The sequence below is a fragment of the Molothrus ater genome, chromosome 2, assembly GCF_012460135.2.
Source record: "Molothrus ater isolate BHLD 08-10-18 breed brown headed cowbird chromosome 2, BPBGC_Mater_1.1, whole genome shotgun sequence".
NCBI lineage: Eukaryota > Metazoa > Chordata > Aves > Passeriformes > Icteridae > Molothrus > Molothrus ater.
In genome coordinates this window covers 81,558,053-81,570,544 of record NC_050479.2, presented here as the reverse complement: position 1 = coordinate 81,570,544, position 12,492 = coordinate 81,558,053, and the positions used below count along the sequence as shown (strand labels likewise).

General features: G+C 39.2%; 1 long non-coding RNA gene across 1 annotated transcript in view; it reads left to right on the top strand.

The window, feature by feature from the left end:
* LOC118692293 (uncharacterized) overlaps positions 1-12,492 on the top strand; it is a 170,122-nt gene that overhangs the window by 152,823 nt on the left and 4,807 nt on the right. The gene's annotated exons all lie outside the window — the stretch shown is intronic.

The following is a 12,492-nucleotide window of genomic DNA, read 5'->3' as shown; positions in this document are numbered from 1 at the left end:
CAGATTATAACAAGTTTAATATATGAGAAAAATAATTGCTTTACTGTGATGAATTTGCAGAAGAAAATTACCATCTTAGTTACAGACATCCTCCACTTGAGGGAATTTTCCTGTAGAAATGAAGTCCACAAATTTGGGTTTGGATGCATTCCCATTTGTACTTGAGAATACTGGCAATAAAAGTACATTTAACTTTAACCAATTTAACAGTTATCATCTTATGTGATGCTGCCTAAACTGAAGGCATTTTTCATTGCATTTAACAGTGACAGCCATCCCTAATTGTTTTCACTGAATGTTTGAATCAAGATGAGATATATATTTTCTGCATGACTAGAGAGACTATTGTTTTTAAAATCCTATCTCCCTGCAATGACATCTTTGTTTTTGGTCATAGTTTGCTTCTGGAAAGTTGAGTTAAATTTGCTGCCTTAATTGGTCACAAAGGTGTGCCAGCATCTCTGCAGAATAATTCAGGAGATGACACCCTGAACATATCCTAAATGGTCTTAAGGGAGGCAGTGAAAATGGCACCAGACCCTTCTCCAAGGTGCACAACCAAAGACAAGCAGCAAGAAATACAGCTGCCAGATTTCCAGCAAGGAAAATTTTTAAGTTAGGTAGTGGAATTGTTATCCTTAAAGATTTTCAAAATTTGACCAGTAAATACTCTGAGGATCCTCCTCTAAGTCTGAAATCAGACCTCCTTTGAGGAGACGTGGACTAAAAGGGATACAAAGCTCACTTCCCACCTAAATTATTCCAAGTAGGGATCCAAACCTTGACAAAGTGAAGGCAATTTCTTTGAACAGCGCTTGGCCAATTACTTTCCTGTTATGATTCCCTTCAGAATTCCATAGACATGCACAGTCTGAGATCTCTGTTCATACTTTGAGCAATGTCAGACAACTTTCATAGAGATTATTAGCAAACAACCCTGTTCTACTCATTTTTTGAAAGTTATCATTAAAAGAAGTAAATTTAATAATAATATTCTGTTCCTTTTCTGCAATATTATCCAAGATGGAAGACTGTAAAAGGTTTTACACATACATATATATATATCTGTACACAGGTTGCAAATTACAAATTTCAAATTCAAATTACAAATTACAAAATTCAAATTACAAATTACAAATTTCAATATACAGCTTGATTAGAAAAGGGATTTAATATGCTTAGGTAGTAGGAATTACATTTTCCCTCAACACTGAGGTTCAGGACTGAACCTTGTTCCTGCATTATTTTGATTCTGCAGGACCATGCACAATCCAGCTAGATCAATTCAGTGCTCAGAGAAACATTATGGCTTCACAATCCTCCTTTTGTTTACAAAGTTGAAGGATGCTTTATTTCAATCTCTTGAACACTTGCAGTACCTACCTCTAGAATGAACAGTGCAGAGTTGTTACACACTGCTGGCTCACTTGATTAGTGCAGCAATTAATGCTGTATGTTCTCTGGCACCTGTTTTTGTTTTATATTTTGTCAGAGATGAACACATCCTCCCCTGATGAAGGTTTCCTTCTCCCAAGGTCTATAGTGCTTTCACAAATTTTTTCCCCTGAGATCTCCAACATTTAAATCATTTCACATACATTTGTTTCCACAGGAAAAAAATTAGATATTTTTAGATAGAAATTGGTCCTGCCCCTTCATAAGTAGGCACATCCTATATTTAGTATGTTCAGTGAATTATACTCCTTGTATTCTAGTTAGCACTGTCTGGCCAAGGACCATGACTTAGAGGTAGGATCCTTGTGCTGGATTGACATTAATTAGATGTGACAGCCACCCAACACTCAGGCTCAGAGCAGATCCTGAAAGTGTCAGGAGCTCAGCACATTGCAGCAGGAGCTTCTATCCTTGACAGCAGAGTGTTGTGATTACGAGTCTAACCTGCTTGAAAAGGGAGCTTGCAATATTCATTGCTTAAAATTGATGGGAGAAGTACCGTCTCATTAAGAGTGGGATTCTTTCACTGTTCCTTGCATTTTTAATGTGATAAGTAAGGCTCTTCCCCACAGTGCAGCAAGCACAGAGTAGGGTAATGCAGGAGTGATAAATGTCTGTCTCTGAGAATCTGTCAGATCCAGCTATGCAGCATGGGCAATGCAGACGGATGTTAAAAATGCCCCTGCAGGAGCACAGATAGAAATGCCTCAGCAGGAAATGCAAGTGCAGAATCCCTTTAAGACCCAGCAGGCCTGACTCAATGAAGCATTGGGACATGTGATGGCTGGGGATGTCTCTAGATTAAGTGCCTGCTCTGGGTCTTCATAAAATCACTGAGTTTTAAAGTGTGGTTTTCAAAGTAAACACATTTGAAGGCACTGGAAGCTGGGTTTGGGGGGAATGGGAGGAGGAAATGAATGTCCAAGAGTATAAATCCCAGAATCCTGATTTAGAAAAGCACTCAAATTTAAACACAAGCCCAAAACACTTTTCTGCACAGGATGTGTGGGATGAATCCATGCATTACAAAGTACGGCGTAATGCTTAGTAGAGTGTGACATTAATAAGAGAACATGACTACTTAGCACTTGAAACAAGTGTTTTAATCTTTTAATTCCAGCATTACTAATGGTCTAAAGCTTTTTAGGTTGATATGGTTTCTTGCACTCTAGCCTCTTTTGTTTTCGTGCCTAAGATAAGGAAAGCAAAAAAGTGCGACAGGGAAAACAGCAGCACACCTTCTTCTGTTAACATTGGTCAAAACATCTAAACTTGTGTTAATGACGCTGGTGGTAAGAATAAATATACACAAAAAAACATCACCAGGTGGACAGCACACAGGGTGGAAGTCTGCTGGTGCAGAACTACTGAGCATTTGTTTTTCCATGAAGTAATGTATGATTAGGCAAAAAGACTAGACACATCTCTTCCTGTGGGACAGGCAGTGGAAGATTTGTTTTCTCTGTGTTAAAATGAAGTTGGATATAAGGCATTAGGGACGAGGCCCCTTGGCAAGCCTTGGTTGTCTCTTCTGGTAGTGATGACTGTATCATAAAGCTTATCTGCAGATCCAGACCTATCTGCTATCCTTCTTCTCAGGAAATTTGTTTCTTTCTTGAAGGTTTATTGTGCCCAAAAATTCAAATGTAATATACTCCCAGGAAGATTCTTGGGGCAGTGACAGACCCCAGATCGATCTCAAGGCAATTGTACTGTTTCCATCCCTTCCTCTTGCAGCTCAGAGGCAATGCAGTACAGGAGAGAAGTATATTTAGTGCATTGTAAAAAAAAAATGTTGCGCTTGTTAAAAATTGTGGTGAATGTAACTGAGTTCAACACTGCTGTGCATCCTAGAAAAATGTCTCTTGGATGCAAAAATATGTCTTCTCAGGAGGGAAATCTGAGAGAGATTTCTCTGAAACTTTACCCTAAACAGCTTTACTACTCTGTCATATAAAGAGATTTCTCTTTCTGGTTGCTCTTTGTTGACCTGAGAAGGTGTGGACTTCTCAGGTCAACAAAACTGGAAGCGTTCTAAGACAGGTTGGATTTGGCTCTGAATAACCTGGTCTAGTGGGAGGTTTCCTGCTCATGGTAGGGTGTTTAGACATAGATGATCTTTAATGTTCCTTCCAACCCAAATTTTTCTATGATTCTATGATTCTGGGACCTGGTGGAACCCAGACATTGCGAGCTGTGTGGGTGGATCGAGCCCCATGGGCAGACAATAAGGCAGCAGCATCCGTTACGGTTTAACCAGGGCAGAAAAGAAAACCTTAACAAGTTATCAATGTGATGAATGTCATGAGAATATCTTTCAAAAAATCCCAGTGTTTTTTGCTTCTGAGGCACAGTGGGAGTTAAAGTCAGCATTTTAAGGTAGTGGGGCAGATCACTTACAGTGTCAGCAATTCTTTCTTTTGTATGCTCTGTATAGAGATGTTTTTCCATCAGCATGACTTATTGAGAAAACCACTGTATTTTACAGCAGTAAGTTAAATTGTTCACTTGCCCAGGTGCACAAATACATCCTGAAACACATTTCATAATCTTCTGATTCACTACACACAACACATATGCATACAAGATATTTCATTATCAGAAAATACCCTGATCTAAAATTTTAATACAATTTTTATGATTCTAGTAGGTGGGATAATAAAATTAAATAATTTCAGAGAACTATCCACAGAAATTGCAAGAAAAATTCCACTACAAAATCTCAAAAAATATTTTAACATACTGAATTATTCCTGTTATTTCAAATGCTCCTGTAGGAGTAGCTCCATTATGAGACTTGTAATAGAGTGAAAAATATTAAAGCCACTTATAATTGAAATAAAATCTTGCAATAAAGTAGATGTGTAAACTTGCTGCTATCACACTTTTGTGGCCTCATATTTGAATGCAGTAAGTAAATATACCACAAATCTGTTGAGACAAGACCTGTAACTTTTGATTAACACCTGCTAGGGCTACCTTCATTGTGTAAAGATAAATAATAATAGAGATTTTATCCCACCTAAGCAGGCTGTTTGTTCACATACTGAGTAATACTCTTCTGTTTGGGCAAGAGCAACCTTTGGGTCTTTGAAGGATTAGCAGATTTGTGAGCTTTGAAACTTTATTGCAATTGAATTCTTAAAATTGCCCTAAAGAAATCAGTACTTTTGCCATTTCTTTCTAATTCACTTAACATCTGACTGGTAGAGTGAGATGTGTAGTTTTCACTAGTTACAACCCAATTCTTTCTAAATCTCTTCTTAATGAGTCTATATCTAGGACTTCCTGTCAGGCAGAACTCTGAGCACTGGAGAAGCTACAAAGAAGGGATGGACTTAAATATTCCAAGTCAGTTTCTTCACGCAGGAAAAAGAAAGAACAGTGAAGCTTTTCAAGCTTGCAAGCTGCTGTTATGCACTTACAATTCAAATCATTTGACAGTTTCTGTGTTAATTCCACTTGCCTGTACTAAAATGACTGTTCTTTGGCATGAAATGTTGGTATATAATTTGATTATAATCTGGTGAAAAAAGTCTAAATTGCTAGAAATTAAGAGACTGATTTGTAAAGAAAAGAAATGGATTTTGGTGGCTAAGGATTTAGCAGGACTGGTGGTTCAGAGGAGCTTAACATGTGGGTATAATTTGCTAAAGGATTTCCCAGAGAGCTAATGTGGTAAAAGAAGTCAGATGTGTTACATGATTAATACAGCTGCTTTGTCATCAAAATTCAAGTGGTCATCAATTATATCAGTGTAATGGGGTCAACCACAAACTGTCAAAACTATTCAGATCACAAACAGGACAACCACTGAGACAAAGATGGGGAAAAATACAATGCACCGAAGACAAAACTTATGTCAATTTGTTGGCTGATAGAAGGTGTTATTATAGATTAACTAGCTGAAACCTCATAAATGGATTATGAAAAGATTAACATGCTTATAATTATTTAGAAATGGCAGTACATCTTCTACCAAATGACCTGGAGGAGACCATTTGTTGCAGCATGAATATTGGCTGAAATTGGGTAAGATCTCAGTTGGAAAGGAAAACATAATCTTGATTATCTGCTACTGTCTTTGATGAAAGATAAAATAGACAAAGGTAAGATAGAGCCAAGAAAAAAAACCGATTGACTCCTAATAAAAAACAACCACCATAAACTGATGTCTCACTTTGTCTTGTAAAAGGTAATCAAAGAAGATGCAAGGAAGACAAACCATTTCAAATAGCAAAGGAAACTAAGAATATGTAGGAAAAAAAAGAGAAATCCAAACTCATTTGCCTCAGAAAAGCTATAGTGCCTGGTGAAAACCAAGATATTTTCAAAATATAAAGTATACATATAAAATAAAGATTTGCTCATAGGAGTTACTGTTAATTTAGGATTATTAGAAGAAAGACAATTTTTACATGTTATCTAATTTTCCATATTTATGGTATATTCTTTGCCTTTTTTCAATTAAACTTTTCTAGGTTGCAGTTTTATTTGTTATAGGCAGACTTACTAGAACACTTGGTAATGCATCTCACCCAAAATTTTGATATAGGTCAGCCAGGTATTTGTGCTGGTCATGAGTGTGTCTGCCACATCCAGTGTCAAATCATATCCAAAGATGTCTCCTGGCTTCCTAAGACAGATACCTAAGCAATGTAGCCTTCTCTTGGATGTCTTTCTTGTTCTCCACAGTCCAAAGGCAGAAAAGGAAACAAGCTCAGAGTAGATCTTGGCATCTTTGGAAGAGTTTGGAGTGGCAGACATGAAGTGTTATGAACTGACTGCAAACCCCATTCCCTATCCCCCTGCACTACTTGAGGGGAGAAAGTAAAAAAAATTAAAGTGAAGTTGAGCTTGAGAAGAAGAGAGAAGGTGGGCAGAAAGTGTTTTAAGATTTGTTCTTACTTTTCACTATCCTACTTTAATATTAACTGGCAATACATTTAACTAACTTCCCCAAGTCAAATCTGTTTTGCTTGTGACAGTAACTTCTGGGTGATGCTCCTGTCCTTATCTTGACCACTGAGCTTTTCTATCATATTTTCTCCCCCACCCCATGCAGTTGAGAAGGAGAGTGACAGAGTGGCTTGGTGAGCACATGGCAGTCAGCCAGACAACCCACCACAACATGTTATGCATAGGAGCATTTACATTATGCTAAGAATTACAATATAAATACTCAGATTGTCAAATTGCTCCAAAGGGTTAGTGGAGAACAATTTTCCTAACACACAGTACCTCATTATCTCTCAAGGCCAAAAAGTTGTAGCCCAATTACCCTGGATCCCTATTGGTTGAAGGCTTGTTTACCCCCAACAGCAAAAGATTTCAGCTGTCTTCAATTCACTTACTGCATAACATAAAAAGGTCTATCGGGACTCAGACTAAGGGTCCAGTGCCCTATTCTCACTAACTATCAAAAAAGTAACAGAAGGAGAGCAAGAAAAGTGCAAGTCCTTGATATTGCCTCAGCTACTAACTATTCTTATCTCAAGAACATCTAAAGCTGCTTGTGGTTCTTCAGCAGATTCTACTCCCTCTAGTTTTTCTGGTCTCTGAATGCACATGAACTCTTCTCTGGTTCTTATACAGCCTTGCTGCCCTGAGATTCTTGCTTTGTTAGAGCTTATTTTTGTTGTCGTTGTTACAAGAAAACGAGAAGATTTCTTATTAATGACTGAAATCTTAGACAGCCTAATGACTCAATCAATAGCAATGATTTCTGTGGCTGCCAGACCAGCTCAGGTTTTAGTGAAGATTTCTTTGAGGCCAGTCATTCACTGGTGCCTGTATATCACTGCAAAAAATGGGCACAAGGAAGGGTGTGAAAAAGCAATTCAGCTGTTGGTTTGAAGTGTGGCCTCTGGGAAATGGATATTTAAATGCCTTACTGTGTAACTCTTACAGAATTGGTTCATGTGCTGAATGATTGGTACACTTCAGCAGCTCAGCTGCTGAAGCTTTCCCCTTGGTATTTCTAACTTCCTTACCTAGGAAAGAAAGATACACTTGAGACTTAATCTAAGAGGGTGGTTTTCATTGATCTTCACCCTATAGCTTTTGTATAACAGTCACCAAGAGATAGGAAAGAACCACTCTTTCTGTAGCATGCTAAGATTGGTACTTCCCAAGAGACTACAATGAGCTGTCCTTTCTTACATTTTATGAAGATACTTTAATCAGCAAGTTATGATGTAAAACACTACCTTCCACTGAGCCATCTGCTTTCCATTTCCTGGATCTGTCCTAGTTTTCTGACTTTATAGGTCTGTCTGAAGGGACCCTCTGTGAGAAGACACCACAAGCTGCCCCCACGTCACACACATACACACAGTTCCAGCTGGATCCAAGTTGGACACACCACTGGCCAAAGCTGGACCCTTCAATGATGTTGGTGATGCCTCTGTAATAAGATATTTGAGGAAAGGGATAAAATGCTGCACAGCATCTGGGAGAGAGGAATGAGAATATGTGAGAGGGGCAGCTCTGCAAACACCAAGGTGAGTGCAGAAGGAGGGGCAGGTGGTGCTCCAGGAACCAGAGTGCAGATTACCCTGCAGCCCCTGGTGCAGACCATGGTGAGTCAGCTGTGCCCCTGCAGCCCATGGAAGTGCAGGGTGGACCCCCTGGAGGATCCCAGAACTATGAAAGAATCTGCAGCCTATGGAAAGTTAGGGCCAGAGCAGGTTTTCTGGCAGGAGCTTTCTCTTAGGAGATTTAGCATCCCTACAACCACAGTTGCATACAAATTGACAACACTTGTACTAAGCAAGCTATATAGATAATACCACAAGTGCATACTATGTGTATACAGAGTATTATTACTATAAATTTTATATATATGTATGTATAATACTGTGTGTTGTAATAAAGCCAATATTTTCAAAAATGACCGTTGAATTTGGACAGTCACTGAAAGCCACTAATTAACACAAGTTAGTGGCAATGCTTTTGCTGGGCCTCCAGTTTCTGGAATCATGTGGGTCTGTGGGAATTTCATTGCCTTTTTCAGAAAAAAGATATTCCAGATTTTGTTTGATGAGAAAAGCTAGAATAAAAAAGTTGCATGAAACCTTCAGTGTTCAGAAATCAGAAAAGAAGGGTGTGTTTATTTTTTAAGAATCTCATGACTCTGAAACCAACAGGCTTGTATTTGGGGACATTTTTTCCTCATGACCTTTGAATACTTGAAAAGCATTGTTGTTGATTTTGTATTTTCAGTGTCTCCCTTGTATAACAGTAACACACCCACCAACAGCCCAGGGGGCCCTGCAGGGCTCTCACAGTTCCAGAATTCAGTCTATTTTTACCTCAGTACTAAGAAGCAGATATACCGTGTGTATCTATCCTGTGGACAATGAGCATATACAAATCTGAGGCATGGTTTTTGAGTCTGATTTTTGGTGCCATCTGCACAAATGCATGGCACAATGATTTCCCCTCTTATAAATGTCATCTGCCTGGGATAATTTGGTGCTGCTGATGCAAATTTGCTCAAAGAGACATAAGAAGAGCTACAATCCCTTCTTGTTTCCTTTGTGAATTTGAAATGTTGTATTTCTTTCTCATGTAATTTAAAAAAATTTCATCACGTCATTGCCTATATTCCATGTTTTTTCTTTAATCACCTCAATGCATGGCTCCACCATGTTCTTGCTGATAGTCCCATCCATTTGACATATGTACTTGTTCTTATTTCCAATTATTTACTTAATAAGAGTATCCTTTTATAAATCTCCATTGCAAGATTATCCCTTATACCTTTATTAATACTAAAGGGATATTTTGAAATTAATTTCTCTCTGTTAACATTTTTAATTTTTTGTTGTTCCCCTTAGTTTCTTTATTAGATGGTAGATTACATCACAAATGCTTTTATTGCTTTCAGAGCAGAGGGCCAATGTCCATCCAGATGTATTTATGGTTTTTGTATCTCTTAAATCAATCACTTCTTACAGAAGTGCAAATTGAAGCTATTTCATTTCTATTCAAAGTTTACTTGTGATGCATAAACACACAGAGGCAATATATAAAAATGAAAAGAGACAGCACTTATAAAACCACAGCGGATATTTTATAGATTTTAGAGACCTTGCACCTCTCAATCTTAAGCTTGATTCTTAGCTGTACTTCCACAGCAATCCCCAGATCACTGGGCCATGGGATTCTTGACCTGAGGCATAAGGCTCATAAAAGCTGTGATGAAGCTTTCACCTTTCATCAAGCAATTCAGGATTTATTAGGAAACAGGAAACCTTTGGCCATGTGCATTTGTAACATGGTGGTTACTGCAGCAGGCCAGGAATGGGAAACATAAGACCCTGTGCTTTTTCTCTTTTTTATAAAGCCACACGGGTGTCTTGGTTCAGCCCGAGCCAGCAACCAAACACCACAGAGCCACTTGCTCACCGCCCCTACAGCAGGAGGGGTGGGGAGAAGACAGCAGTAAGTGGAAAAGTGAGAAAAGGAACTGTGTGGGGGAGGAAAACTGAGCATTACTTGGGTACTAAACTGCTCAGTCTTGTCAGCACAGGGGCATCCATGAGCATGCCAGGAGGCAGAGTGAGGCAGCTGGAGCACTGCTGCTGCCAGGAGCTGAGGCACTGCAGAGCTGGACACCTCAGGGCTGGCAGCTGCCTCTGCGTTTTGAAGATCACAAGGGTGGATATTAAGCTTTGTCATCCACTAAGTGATTACATCCCATTTTAGATCTGACTTTCCTTAGAGAGTTCAATCAGTAGTGAATAAGTCTGCATTTTGAGTTGTGTGGGGCTGTGCTACCAAAGCTCAGGTGAGGCTTCACAGGAGTTGTGAACTGCTGCTTTGTGTGGCAGGCTGGGCCCATTCCCATGTGCTGGCTTTACCAGGAGATAGGAGTTATGTCCTCTTCAACTGCATACTTGGGCTAAGGCTATGTGGCCGCAGCCCTTGTCTCCACTTGCCAGGAACCCAAAGCACTGCCTATTTCCCTTGAGCAAACAGAGATTGTGAGCTCTAGCAGAGAGGATTTGCCACAAGATTGCAAGCCCCCAGCTGCCCCAAGACATGGTGTTTCCTGGTATACTGCTTTGCATTCCCACACCAGACTGCAGATTAGGGTGTGAAGATGGAGGGTGACCCAGGCAAACAATGCATGTGAGCTTATTGAGATGGAAACCCTAAAATGATTGCCATTTATATGTATACATACAGCCAGATTAATAAACACTGAAGGAAGAGGCATATAAAATGGGTATATGGAGAAGTAGATCTAGTGAACATGATAAATATTCATCTTGTTTTATTATGCTGGTCATAGAGTTTGCAATATTTCCAATCACTATCTATATCTTTTTGAGTGTTTTGATTATAAGCCTCTTTTGGACAGAGAATTTCACTTTTTTCCATTAGTCTAATGTCTGCACTTGGATAGAGATGGAGACAGGAGGAGGAAGCATAATTCTTGGCCTTGGAGACCTTAGAACATCAAAGGCATCTACTGTAATGTCAGATTCTTAATGTTAATAACTATGAGACCTATGAAAGGGCAGACTCTTACCCCTACTTCTGCCAATTTGCTCTATTTGTGTAGCTTTCATTAATCTCTGGCAACCCCACTCATCACTTTCCCTGAAGGCTTTCTGCTGGGTGGATTTGTTACGTCTGAACTACCTGAAATAAAGACCTTTTATAATCCATTTGGGGTAACCGTTTCTAGAGACTGGCTCCCTTTCCTCTCAGCTCGGCTCCTTTCTCAATTTTATCAGCAAGGCTGCTGGCAGAATTCCTCTTCTTTCTGTTCCACCATGACTATATGTTGAGGGTGTCTCAATTTTGTCACCTTTCCCAGGCAGTGAATCTTTTCTGATAGACTGAAGTTGGAAAGGCAAGCTGAAACATGATAGATCACTTTTGGGCAGTTACCCAGAACCACTGATGCAAAATAAAAATTTTGATCAGACTCTAACATTAATTCTTAGTTTGTGCACATGAAATAATGTAACACAACAATTTCTCCATGTGTGAGCATGGAGCAAACAGTCTGACATTACTGTTAAGCAAAGGTTAAAAACCCCACAATGCTGCATTTTTTTCTTTAATTGCCCCTTATTGCTTCTGTCTTCCTAACTCATTTGTGCCTCTAGATCAACAATAACAACAGTAATTTGTAATGAGAGAGAAAATAACAGAGTGAAATAAAAATTAAAAAAAACAAGTGGTGGAAATGAAAACAATTTCTCACCACCAACAAACCAATGCCAAGAAAGTCATCAAGTGACCCCCCACACACCACCACTAACCTCCTCTCTAGCTCATTGCTGAGTGAGATGTCACATGGTATGGAATAGAGAATCACAGGATTATAGAAACATAGAATGCTTTGGGTTGGAAGGGACCTTCAAGACCATCTTGTTCTAATCCCCCTACCATATGCGGGGACATCTTCAAAAGGACTAGGTTGCACAGAGCCCCATCCAACCTGGTCTTGGACACTTTTAGGGATGAGGCGTTTACAGTTTCTTTGAGCAACCTTTGCCAGTGCCTCACCATCCTCACAGTAAAGAGTTTCTTCCTAATAGATAATCTAAACCTACTCTTTTCCAGTTTGAAGTCATTCCCCCTTGCATTGTCATTACACTTCCTCGTAAAAATCCCTCTCCAGCTTTCTTGTAACTCCCCTTTAGGTGCTGACAGACCACAAAAAGGTCACATTAGAGCCCTCTCTTCTCCAGAATAAGCAAAACCAATTCTCTTGATCTCTGTGATCTGGATGAACCTCTGTTCTGGTTTTGGCTGGGATTGAATTAATTTTCTTCACAGTAGCTAGTATGAGGCTATGTGTCCTTTGTCTGAACATAGCTGACATTTGAATAAATTAAAAAACTTAGAAACCTGACAGAAACTAAAAAGTAACAGCCTCAGTCTTAATGACTTTGATAAAAGTTCTTCGCCAAGTGTCAAGTCAAGGAGACAAGATGGCACAAAAGGCCAAAGAGAGAAAAGTCCTGAAATAAACTAGACATTTTTGGCAAGGCAGACAGTAAAGAAGCAAAA